The sequence below is a fragment of the Myotis lucifugus genome, unplaced genomic scaffold, assembly GCF_000147115.1.
Source record: "Myotis lucifugus unplaced genomic scaffold, Myoluc2.0 scaffold_42, whole genome shotgun sequence".
Lineage (NCBI taxonomy): Eukaryota > Metazoa > Chordata > Mammalia > Chiroptera > Vespertilionidae > Myotis > Myotis lucifugus.
Genome location: NW_005871090.1, coordinates 1,571,035 through 1,582,275, shown reverse-complemented (window position 1 = coordinate 1,582,275; position 11,241 = coordinate 1,571,035). Strand labels below are relative to the sequence as shown.

Here is an 11,241-nt window from a genome sequence, read left to right as displayed (position 1 = left end):
TGAGGACTGTATTTAACACTTGGAGTGCGGGAACGAGTTAAGTCGGCTCGCGTGAATTGCGCGTACTCCGCGGGCGCCGTCTTTAACTCGGTTCATATAGATTTGCGGGGGAGTGCGGGAACGTGTAAACTCGGGCCGATTGTAACTGCGTATTACCAAATATTTGTTTGTAATCCACCCTTTTGGTGGATGGAACAAAACCAAAAGACAGAGCCATCTTATATTTTGGCGGGAAATTCACCCCACACCGGAGTGTTAAAGGGCCAGAAGGTTGAGAACCACTGGCTTAGTGGGAGGAATTGTAAAATTACATCCCAAGGGGGTGTGGATATGGGGCTAGAAGTAAAGAGTTGGGGTGTTTTTTGGCAATTAATCAATCACAGATGCATTTGTAATATGACAGTGGGGAAAGGATAGATGAAGGAGGTTTACAAAGTACATTTAAATTCTCTGAATCTAAGTTTATAACCTTATTACTATTATCTGTGGAATGGAGGTCTGGAAGATATAAGGGCATTTTTAAAAAATATGAAGTTTAGCCCTAGCTGGTTTGGCTCAGCGGATAGAGTGTCAGCCTGCGGACTGAAGGGTCCCGGGTTCGATTTCGGTCAAGGGCATGTATCTGGGTTGCGGGCACATCCCCAGTGGGGGGCGTGCAGGAGGCAGCTGAATTGATGTTTCTCTCTCATCGATGTTCCTAACTCTGTATCCCTCTCCCTTCCTCTCTGTAAAAAATCAATAAAATATATTTTAAAAAATATGAAGTTTAGTATGATTTGATATAAGATATCCATATTATCATTTCTTATAAAATTTACATTTTTTAGAAAGTTAAATGACTTATTTCACTTATTATATGCTTATACAAGGCTTTTTTAATAAGTACCCTACCTCACAAAAAGAAGTGTTATTAGTTTTACTTCCCAGGAAAAATTTATTGAATTTCATCAAAATCTACACATTTACGGTATATGAGAAGAGATCTCAATTAGAAAAGAAAGGAAGGAAGGCAGAAAAGCAGGTAGGAAGGGAGGGAGGGAGGAAGGAGAAACCCCCTGTGTCAATGACTTGGGAACTTACAACCTGTAAAATGGAAGTCTAGTGAACCCAGAAAAGCTGTACCCATCTTTGGACAGGCCAATTTGTGAATGTCTTTTGAAAAAGAACAATTAGATAGTTAAGAATTTAATCTACAATCATTTCCCGCTCGAGAATTTATTCAGTGACTTAATAAATCGTTGCTGAGTTCTTGCATCTCGGCCACCGACATGCCATCCAGACTGGGAAGACCGGAAAACTTCAGGGCCCCATGAGCCATGGCCACGGCCTCATGGGCAAGCACAGGAAGCACCCGGGAGGCCGAGGTAATGCTGGTGGCTTGCATCATCACAGGATCAACTTCTACAAATATCACCCAGGTGACTTTGGGAAAGTTGGTGTGAGGCATTACCACTTAAAGAGGAACCAGAGCTTCTACCCAACGGTCAACCTTGATAAACTGTGGACCCTGGTCAGGGAGCACACACGGGTAAATGCTGCCAAAAGCAAGACTGGAGCTGCTCCTATCATTGATGTGGTGCGATAGGCTACTACAAAGTTCTGGGGAAGGGAAAGCTCCCAAAGCAGCCTGTCATGTGAAGGCCAAGTTCTTTAGCAGAAGAGCCGAGGAGAAGATTAAGGGTGTTGGTGGGGCCTATGTCATTAAAATGTCCACAAGTAAAAAAAAAAAAAAAAAAAAGTTGCTGAGCAACTATTCAAAAACAAATAAAAAGTCACTGCAGTAGGTATTTGGGGATCATCTTTGGATTAAGCAAAATCATCAGAAAGATGTATACTTGGGACAATATTATTTTCCTTCCTTACCTCTTTCATCACCTTGTCCCCAAACCCACCCCAGCTGTCTTTGAGGGGCCCTCAATTTTAAGTGTGTCATTCTAAGAAACAGTTGCATTTCTCAGCATTCCATAATGTGACACCCATGCCCCTCCCCCAATGTTTATAATTATATACCCACACATCTGTGGATATCTTTCACAACAAAGTGCCAGGAAAGCCTTGCTTCATCTGAGAGACAAGCTTGCTGGCCCTGCATAGGTTAAGTTCATCTTGAGGCTGTGTTGTTTTGGTCACCCTGGCTGTCTTTGAGCTTAGCATTCAATTTTCCATCCATGTCATTATGCTTGACCTGCCCGTCTCCATGTATTGTTGTTCCTCTTGATCTTGGTCTTTACCTTTACCTCTATTTTCTTTGGTCTTGATATTTATTTACTTATAGATTTCACCTGGAAGTTGCCTGAAATTTTTTTTTAGAATATGCTGATACATAAATATATACTTGGGTAAATAACTGTGAGACATTCCAGTTAGGACACTGAGCTCGTGATGGGATGATCAAAACGTAAATGTGACTAACCGGTACTTATACCCAATGATATGGCATGGCGCCAATCAGTGGGAAGCACATTTAAGAACAACTGCCTAACTGTAGATTTTCTGTATTCACCGTGGGTTGGACCTTACTGTGCAAACAAATCACTTGGTTATCTTGTGAAATTGCAGGCTCTGATTTAAAAGGGGGAAGGGGGTGATGAGCATTCTCTCAAGCTCCCAGGTGATGCCAATGCTAGTCATCAAATTGCATTCAGAATAGCAGGGGAGAGAGAATATAACAAGCCAAGCTCCAAGGACCAACTCTGCAGCATTTAGAATTGACTTATTTGCTGTAGCCATTTGGTAAATATGTGAGGAATTGATCCTTGAAAAATCAGTTCAGAAAGCAGATGCCGTTCTCAGCTCTGTGCCCCAGGCCCTGCTAATCCTCAATCAGTGGCATCAACAACACATTTGTCTAAAACTGGGGGAGAGGAGGAACAGGGAGTTAATGGGTACAGAGTTTCTGTTTAGAAAGTGGAAAAAGTTCTGGAGAGTGGTTTCATAACAACATGAATGTGCATTTAAAAATATATGTATATTTTTATTGATTTCAGAGAGGAATGGAGAGGAAGAGAGAGAAAGAAACATCAATGATGAGAGAGAATCACTGATTGGCTGCCTCCTGCATGCCCCTACTGGGGATTGAGCCCATAACCCAGGCATATGCTGAAATGGGGAATCGAACTGTGACCTTCCGGTTCATAGATCAATGATCAACCACTGAGCCACGCCGGCTGGGCTGTACCCTTTGAATTGTACACTTTAAAATCATCGGTGGCAAATTTTATGTTATATGTATTTTGCCACAATTAAAAAAAAAATCATGCCCAGAGCTGGTCAAATCCTTCAGTTATGTGAAGGCTAGTGCAGAATGTGCTGGGCTATATTTTTCCTTAATTGCTAACCCCCTACATTTCCAGTAATGCAGCCTCAGACCATGCCCCTGCAGCCTCAGACTGTGGCACTACTCTTCTTAGTAGCTGCATCGCACTTTCAAGGTATATTACACGTGTGTTATATTAAAAACCCCACCTCCTCTTCGCATAAATTACTACCAAACTATTCGAAAATAGTGTAATTGACTTCTGTCATTTTTACCTGCCTTTAAAAAAATTTTTAACTTCCATGGATGCAATAGCCAACTTTTAGAAATTAAACTTTCTCCTTAATAGTCATCTTATGTTTTCTATGCATTAGTTTTATTTCCAAAAGAGAAAAGAAACTTTTCTCTTTTGGAAATTGTATCTGAATAATATTAATGAATATCTGCGTATCAGAAAACCTAAGTTATGACTAATCTTTAAGGATCTAGAAATTTATAGGTAGCACTTGTGCCAGTTTTTCTGTGCTCAAGCTAATGTTTCTTTAGCCATCCTTGAGTGCTCTTGGCATAAAAACAATAATAAAAACAACTATTTACCTCCCAAATGAAAAGTTAAGCATTGCAATCATCTACTTTTTATGTTCTTAATAACTTCTAATTTAGAGAAAGCCATCAGTAAGGAAACCATTGGCTTGAGAACAAAAGTGTCAAACACAGACACAGTCTTCTAATTTATTGAGAACCATGAACCCAGACATGAAATCCTGGGATCTGAAGCCCTGTGGCTTTTGTGCCATTGGCAGGTGTAATCACCTTTCTTTGACTCTCACATTTATGTTTATTTTGAAACTTTCTCAGATAACTGAATATATTTAGGTCTCCTTTCCACGTGCTCCAACAACTACTTTGATGTATTTTTAATTTTTTTTTTTTTAGATCTGGAGGCAGATTTTGGTTTGCACATGTTTGGAAAGCTGAGTGTAAATGAGGTGAAAAGGTGTTCATGGAATAAATTGCATTGTGATAGTTTCGGTGGGGGATAACAAAGTAATACTGTTCCTTCCACTTTCTAAGATCTTCTGGCTGGGCTAATCAAATTAACAGAGACAGCTAACAGGAGAAAATAAAAAAATGTTAATACATGCACTTGGGAAATTTACATAGCATGAACGTTCCAAAGACAGTGAGCCTACATTGGGACTATATGACATTTTGGACAAAGAGAAAAAGGTGGTGGTGGGGAACAGGGTCTTAGATTTCAGAAGTGAAAATAAGCAATTTACAGGTAGTTGAGGAAGAGCAGAACTCCATGGCAGGTACATTTTTGCTAGGCGACTCAGAAACAATGAAACACAGTGGGTAATCGAGTAAACATGCTTGGATTCCTCCTGACTAATTCTAGGGTGAAAATGCTTAAGGTGATTATATCAAGCTTCCCTTCCTGAAGCAGGTTTTTAAAATTCTGAATCTCTTTAAGAAAAGGGACAAAACAATCTCTTCCTGAGTTTGTTGGGCTTTAGTTGATTTCTGTTTGAAATCACCTGCACCCCGGGGTAGCACATTCCAGGGCCATTGGCTCCCAATGCTACCTGCTTCTGGAAGGGTCATTTCCAGAGCAGTTTAGGGGACGGAAAGATTTGGGAGAGCTCAGTCACACTTCACACTTATAGAAAATTGTTAGTTGCATTTAGATCAAACAACTATACAAACGGATGGATTGGCTTAAAAAAATGCTATCCTGGAATATCTGGAGTCAAGTCATTTAGGTGTCATTCACAGGACAACTCTATGTTATTGCCAAGAGGGGGGTGAGTGAACGATTTACAGTTTGTTGAGAATCCCAATTAACAGCTATTTACACCCAGGGTTTTTGAATTTCAAAGATGACGCTTAACTATAAGAAAAGAATATATTTTATAAGTGAAACTTTTTCTTCCCAGCTCCAATGAAACTATAAAAGAATCTTAGATTTCAGTTCAAAGAGTGAAATGAGGAAATAAATCCCACAGTTCCTGGATGATGCATCTTTTTTGTTGTTGTTTTTTTGTTGTGTTTTTTGTTTTTGTAACTTTCTGTGATTGGCTTGCTAAAGGCAACGTGAGCACATAACTCTCCTTGTCCTGATAGGTTTCCATGTAATCACTGTGAGACAGGGTTGGGGCAGGACAGGCAAAATGATAAATGCCTGAGCTCAAAGCAAAACCAAAACAATGTTTAAAACGAAGCTTGTACAAAATTACTGTTGATAATGCAAGAAAGTCATAGTTCTGGTTTCCAAAGAAAGTTAATTCAAATCTCTTGCGTATGTAAAATGAAGCTTTGGGGGCGGGGGTGGGGGTGAAAATGGGTGGATCTATTGAATTTATGCTTGAGTGTATAAACTTGTGGCCTGGTTATGGTTGCTGTGGGAACTATAACTTAATCCTGATTCTTTTTCATGTCTAATTTGTTGCCCATAGGTTGGTGTTTTCTCTTTTTTCTTCTTCCTGAGAACTTATCATGAAGAAGGAGGAGAATAATCCACAGAGGTGGGTATGCTTCCATGGGGAGCTGGCTGGACAGAGTTCCTGGGGCTGGCGTTTTCTGCCATGCTAACCTGGTGGAACAGAGAAGAGCTCGTAGGACACATCAGCATCCTTTGCTTCTGCTGGAAAGGAGCAGAAATATATCACATCTGCTTTTCCGTGGAATAGGGCTCATGAACTTCCTTAACTTCTCTGTAATATTCAAAGAAAAAGGAAGATACTAAAGGACATTTTAAGTGTCCCTTTGGACCTTCCTCTATTATTTAATGGAAAGAAGAAAGGAATTGGGAATAAAGGAATAAAGGAAAGGAACCATGTTCCACTTGTTCATTACTATAATCTGCACTGTCTTCATCCGAGACAAGCATGCCCTCCACTCTGTAATGCTTAAGTCCACTATTTTTAAAATATTTTTATTGATTTTTAGAGAGAGACGGAGATAAACATTGATGTGAGAGTGAAACATCGATCGGTTGCCTCCTGCACACCCCCTATCTGGGATTGAGCCCGAAACTCGGGCATGTGCCCTGACAGGAGTCGAACAGGCAAACTTTCAGTGCATAAGACGATGCCCAACCAACTGAGCCACACCGGCCATGGCTTAAGTCCAATATGTTGTGTTGTCCACCATGTTCTATGCATCCTACACAGTACCTGGTACATCAGTAACTATTTTCCTCAGCATTTTACAGTGAAAAATTTCAAACATAGAAAAAGTTGAAAGACTTTTATGTGAACACCAGCATGCCCACCACCTAGAGCAGTGGTTCTCAACCTTGGCTGCACATTAGAATCACCTGGGAATCTTTTTAAAATCCTGGTTTCTGGGCCTCATCCTCCAGAAATGCTGTTTCTTTGTAACTAACTGTTAGGTCGGAGAGAGCCCAGGATCGAATACATGCAGACATGTGATCCCCCTGGCATTTCTAACAGATCAGCATGCCAGACACAGATACTGACTTCTCCACGACCCCCACACAGATACTGACTCCTTCCTGAATACCTTGCTGACCTCCTGCAGCTGAAACTTCCTCAGCTGAATACCTCAGCTCATGTCCCCGCCCCTCACCCAACTGCAGTATAAATAAAGCGCCCCCCTCCCTGTTGGTGTGAATCCACGTGCCCTGTCTTTGGGGGTACGTGGGTCTCCCGGGGACGCAGAATAAACTTTCCTTCCTTCCTTTTCTGATCAACTCTCTTTATTTCCTTCGCCGCCTCCTGAGCCACCTAACCTAACACTAATGTTGTGGCCTCACCCCATAACAAAGAAACAGCATTTCCAGAAGATGAGGCCCAGAAATCAGGATTTTAAAAATATTCCCAGGTGATTCTAATGTGCAGCCAAGGTTGAGAACCACTGACCTAGAGCCAATCATTAGCACTTATTTTGCTTTAGCATTTATCTACCCATCCATCCATGAATCCCTCTAATTCTTGTGCATTTCCAAGTTGCAAATATCTTTTCACTTCCCTCTAAATACTTCAGCATTTATATAATTAACTCAAATAGTACAATTGTTTTTCTTTTGAACATAAAATTAAATACTCCAATCTTAGCCTTTTTAATGAATTTTGCATGCATACACCTGTGTAACCCAAGCCCTTATCAAGATACAGAATATTACCCCTCCCCAAGAGGCCTCAAGCCCATCCCAGCTGTCTCCACCCTCCTATCTCCGAAAGCAATCACTGCTTCAATTTTTAATTACCTCGATTAGTTTTGCCTGTTCTAGAACTCGAAACAAATGGATTTATGTAGTATGCAGTCCTTTGCGTTTAGCTTCTGTCACTCAACATATTTTTGAGATCATTCGTGTTGCTTAATATAACGTAGTTCTCAATAAATAATGATTTGCTTATTTTTATCAGTGTTAACCCGAGCTTTAAGTTGACTAAAAGTATCAGCATCCTTTCTAATTGTATAATCTAAATACAATTATAACAGCTTGAACGTCTCTCAAGCCATTAGTTGGTTTAGCGCTGCGGTTTGTTGGTGACTCAATAAAGGAAGGGCAAGTTTTGTGGAAAAAGAAAAACAAGGCATCATCTTTTTAAAATTAAATTACCCATGGATGGTGGTTGGAGCACCTGAGACAGAGCAGATAGCAAGAGACTATAGCCTCTCCTCTTCTCACAGGTACAGGTGTGATGGTTAAATGCAGCATTTTTCACAGGAACAGTCTTCTGGAATCTTCACTTACGATAAGCTACAGCCAAAGGTAGGATGTGACCTGGCCAAATCTGCATGTTTGAGTTCTTTCCACAGTGGTTCCCCACTCAGCAGGGAGGGGGCTGAGAACTGCTGTGGGGAAGTAGGGTAAGCTTCCACTTGTTGCAGTACACGTGACTGGCTTTTTGGGAGAGTACCAATGAGTTGGAAGAGTCCCAACTGAAAATTTTCAAAAGAATCCCCTCAAACCCACAACTGTCTTCTCTACAAGTGGGTTCCCAAGCTCAGGGAGGGTGAGGGACAGTGTACTATTTAGCAGGATAATTTTATTGGTGTGATTTGATATTTCTATTAGGGTGGATCGGGTAGTTTCAACCCCAGGAAAATCAATGTTCTATTAGTCAAGGGGGCTAACCTCACCTGTGGCTTGGAGCCGACTCCCCCCCCCCGCCCTGTTTACATACAGCCCAGATTACTAACAGGAGGCACCTGCATCTCAGGTAGTTTTCTTGGGTTAAGCCAGGTGGCTGGATCTAAACTGTTCAAGGAAAGGCCTGGCTCCATAACTCCTTTTTGAGAGCTGTGTGTGTGTGTGTGTTCGGGGGGGTGGGGGGGGGGAGGACAGGGGTACAGGGTATAGAATTTGAACAGGTTTGGGTAATGGGAACTACAAGAGATGTGTATTTTAGTACCTCATCAGCCTTCATAAATTGTGCTTTTTCCAGCACCAGCATTTTGCTTTTGGGGAGTAGAGGTGAGGAGGGGGCAGATAGGTGGGGGAGATTAGTTTATAGAAACTGGTAAGAAAAGTCTGTATAGCCCTAGCAGGTTTGGCTCAGTGCTTAGAGCGTTGGCCTGCAGACTGAAGGGTCCCAGGTTCAATTCCAGCCAAGGGCACATGCCCGGGGTTTGGCTCAATCCCCAGAAGGCAGCCAATCAATGATTCCCTGTCATCATTGATGCTTCTATCTCTCTCTTCCTCTCCCTTCCTCTCTGAAATCAATAAAAATATTTTTAAAAAAGACAAGTCTATATAGGAACACAGTTGGCAACTGGAGGCCTTGCATTTAGGATAAATGGGGAAAATGAGGCCCGGGGAACATGAAGACAAAATGCCCAGTTTGCCACTGCCTATGCCAATGCCAAGCTTGTTCTGCTCTAACAGATACCTCTTTGAAAATATGGATTAATTCTCTCACCAATCAGCATTAGATGGGATACATTACCATTAAGAAGGTGCCTTTCTTCAGTGTTCTTGAGCTGCTGAAATGCTAATATTCTAAACCATCCTTGCTGGCTTTGAATCAGTGTAAAAAGGTCAGTTACCATATTTTATTCCCCTGTGTGAATATTACTGTCCATATTGAGACACCCATTAAATAATAACCACAAATTACCCACCCTTTTATACTCTCATAACTCAGCATACTGGAAACTATTTTCCCTTGACCCACTGCAGCCCATTACGCCAGAGCTCCGGAGGGCTGGAGCCAGGATCCGGTCCCCAAATAGTCACGCCTTTTCTGTAATACAAGGGCCAAAACTTTGTCCATCCTTCAGTGGACACCATTCTCTTCCTTAAAGAGGTCCCCTCAAACACAGCAGCGGGTCCTCTGGAAGAGGGGTGAGACAGGCTTCCGCCAGCCCGCGGGTTTCCTTTGACCTTGACAATGACCGGAGGCTCGCCTCGGGGTGGAAAATAGCCTGAGTTTCCACTGCCACCCCAGAGAAGCCAAGTGGTGCTGCCGGGCGATGGCGGTGAGATAGATGGTCCTTTCCAGGCTCATCTCTTGCCACCCAGAAAGCAGCTCGGAGGCCGCCTACAGGTGCAATCCCGGCACTGCGGCCAGGGCAGCGGGGCTGGGGACAGGGTGAGCCCGAGCCCACCAGCACCTCTGCCTGCCCTCGCCAAAGCCCGAGCAGGGCCCCAGCGCGCCCGCGGCCCTCTCCCTCCAGTTTCCCCTCGCCGCAGCCCAGGCGCGGTTTGGGAAGGAAACTGAGAGCCCTCCGAGGCTCCGCAGACTCGGATTTGGGAGGGGGTGGGGCGCGGCCGAGGCTTTCCCTCGAAACTGCGGCGAGCCTGGCTCCGGGAAAGTTTTCCAAAGTTCCCAGCAGCGCCTGCCCCGGTCGCCTCCGCTGGGCGAGCAGACGGCGGCCAGCGCGCCAGCCCCGCCGCCGCCTCTGCCGCTCCCGCCGCCAGCAGCGCGCTCTGGACGGCTCGCTCCCTCGCGGGAAGCGGGCCGGGCTCCCGGCGGGCAGGCCCTCCTCCGGGGGCGAAAGCCGCAGCTGACGCAGGCGGCTTGGAAGGCGGAAGCCGCTCCGCTCCGACCGCTCGGGCAGCGCGCGGCGCCTACACCTGGGGTCTCGGCGAGCGGGCCGAGGCGTCCGGCTCAAGGCGCCCGAGGGGGCGGTCCGCGCGCAAGGGCCCCGGGCGTCCCCGAGCAACTGACACTTCCAAGTTCTTTCCTGCGCCCTCCCCCCATCCTCGCCAGACCCAGGGCTCCCGGGGGCGGGGGGTCTGTGCTGGGTTCCCCAACGTCGACGCCGTCCAGCGTATGCCTGGACCCCCATCCCCTGGCAAGTTCCTCCCCGTACTCCCCCTACCCAGCAACCCGAAGGGGAAGGGGCGTGACTCCGACGGACACGCCCCTCATGAATATTAATAGAGCGCATGCGCCTGCCGGGCGCGCTGGGTAAAGGTGGCCAGCCAGGGCTGCGGCTCCCAGACGGGCTCTCCGAGTCCCTCTCCGAGAGCCGACTGGGCACGCGTCATTGTGTTACCTGCGGCCGGCCCGCGAGCTGGGCTTGGGTTTTTTTTTTTTCCTCCCCTCCCTCCCTCTTTCTGTGCAGCTGATCTGAAAGGGAATAAAAGGCTGCACATAATCATAATAATAAAAGAAGGGGAGCGCGAGAGAAGGAAAGAAAGCCGGGAGGTGGAAGAGGAGGGGGAGCGCCTCAAAGAAGCGATCAGAATAATAAAAGGAGGCCGGGCTCTTTGCCTTCTGGAACCGGCCGCTCTTGAAAGGGCTTTTGAAAAGTGGTGTTGTTTTCCAGTCGTGCATGCTCCAATCGGCGGAGTATATTAGAGCCGGGGCGCGGCGGCCGCAGGGGCAGCGGCGACGGCAGCACCGGCGGCAGCACCGGCAGGAGCACCAGCGCGAACAGCGTCGGCGGGGGGGGGAGTCCCGAGTGCCCGCGGGGGGCGGCATAATAATTCGGTCCCCCAAGGAATTCGGGGGCGGGCCGGGGGGCCCCCCTGGAGCCTTCTGGTTTCCCCCTGTTTTGGGCCC

At 45.4% G+C, this 11,241-nt stretch overlaps 1 pseudogene; it reads left to right on the top strand.

Moving 5' to 3' along the window:
* The first annotated feature begins 1,268 nt into the window (after positions 1 to 1,268).
* Positions 1,269 to 5,775, top strand: LOC106697022 (annotated as a pseudogene).
* Positions 5,776 to 11,241: the final 5,466 nt, after the last annotated feature.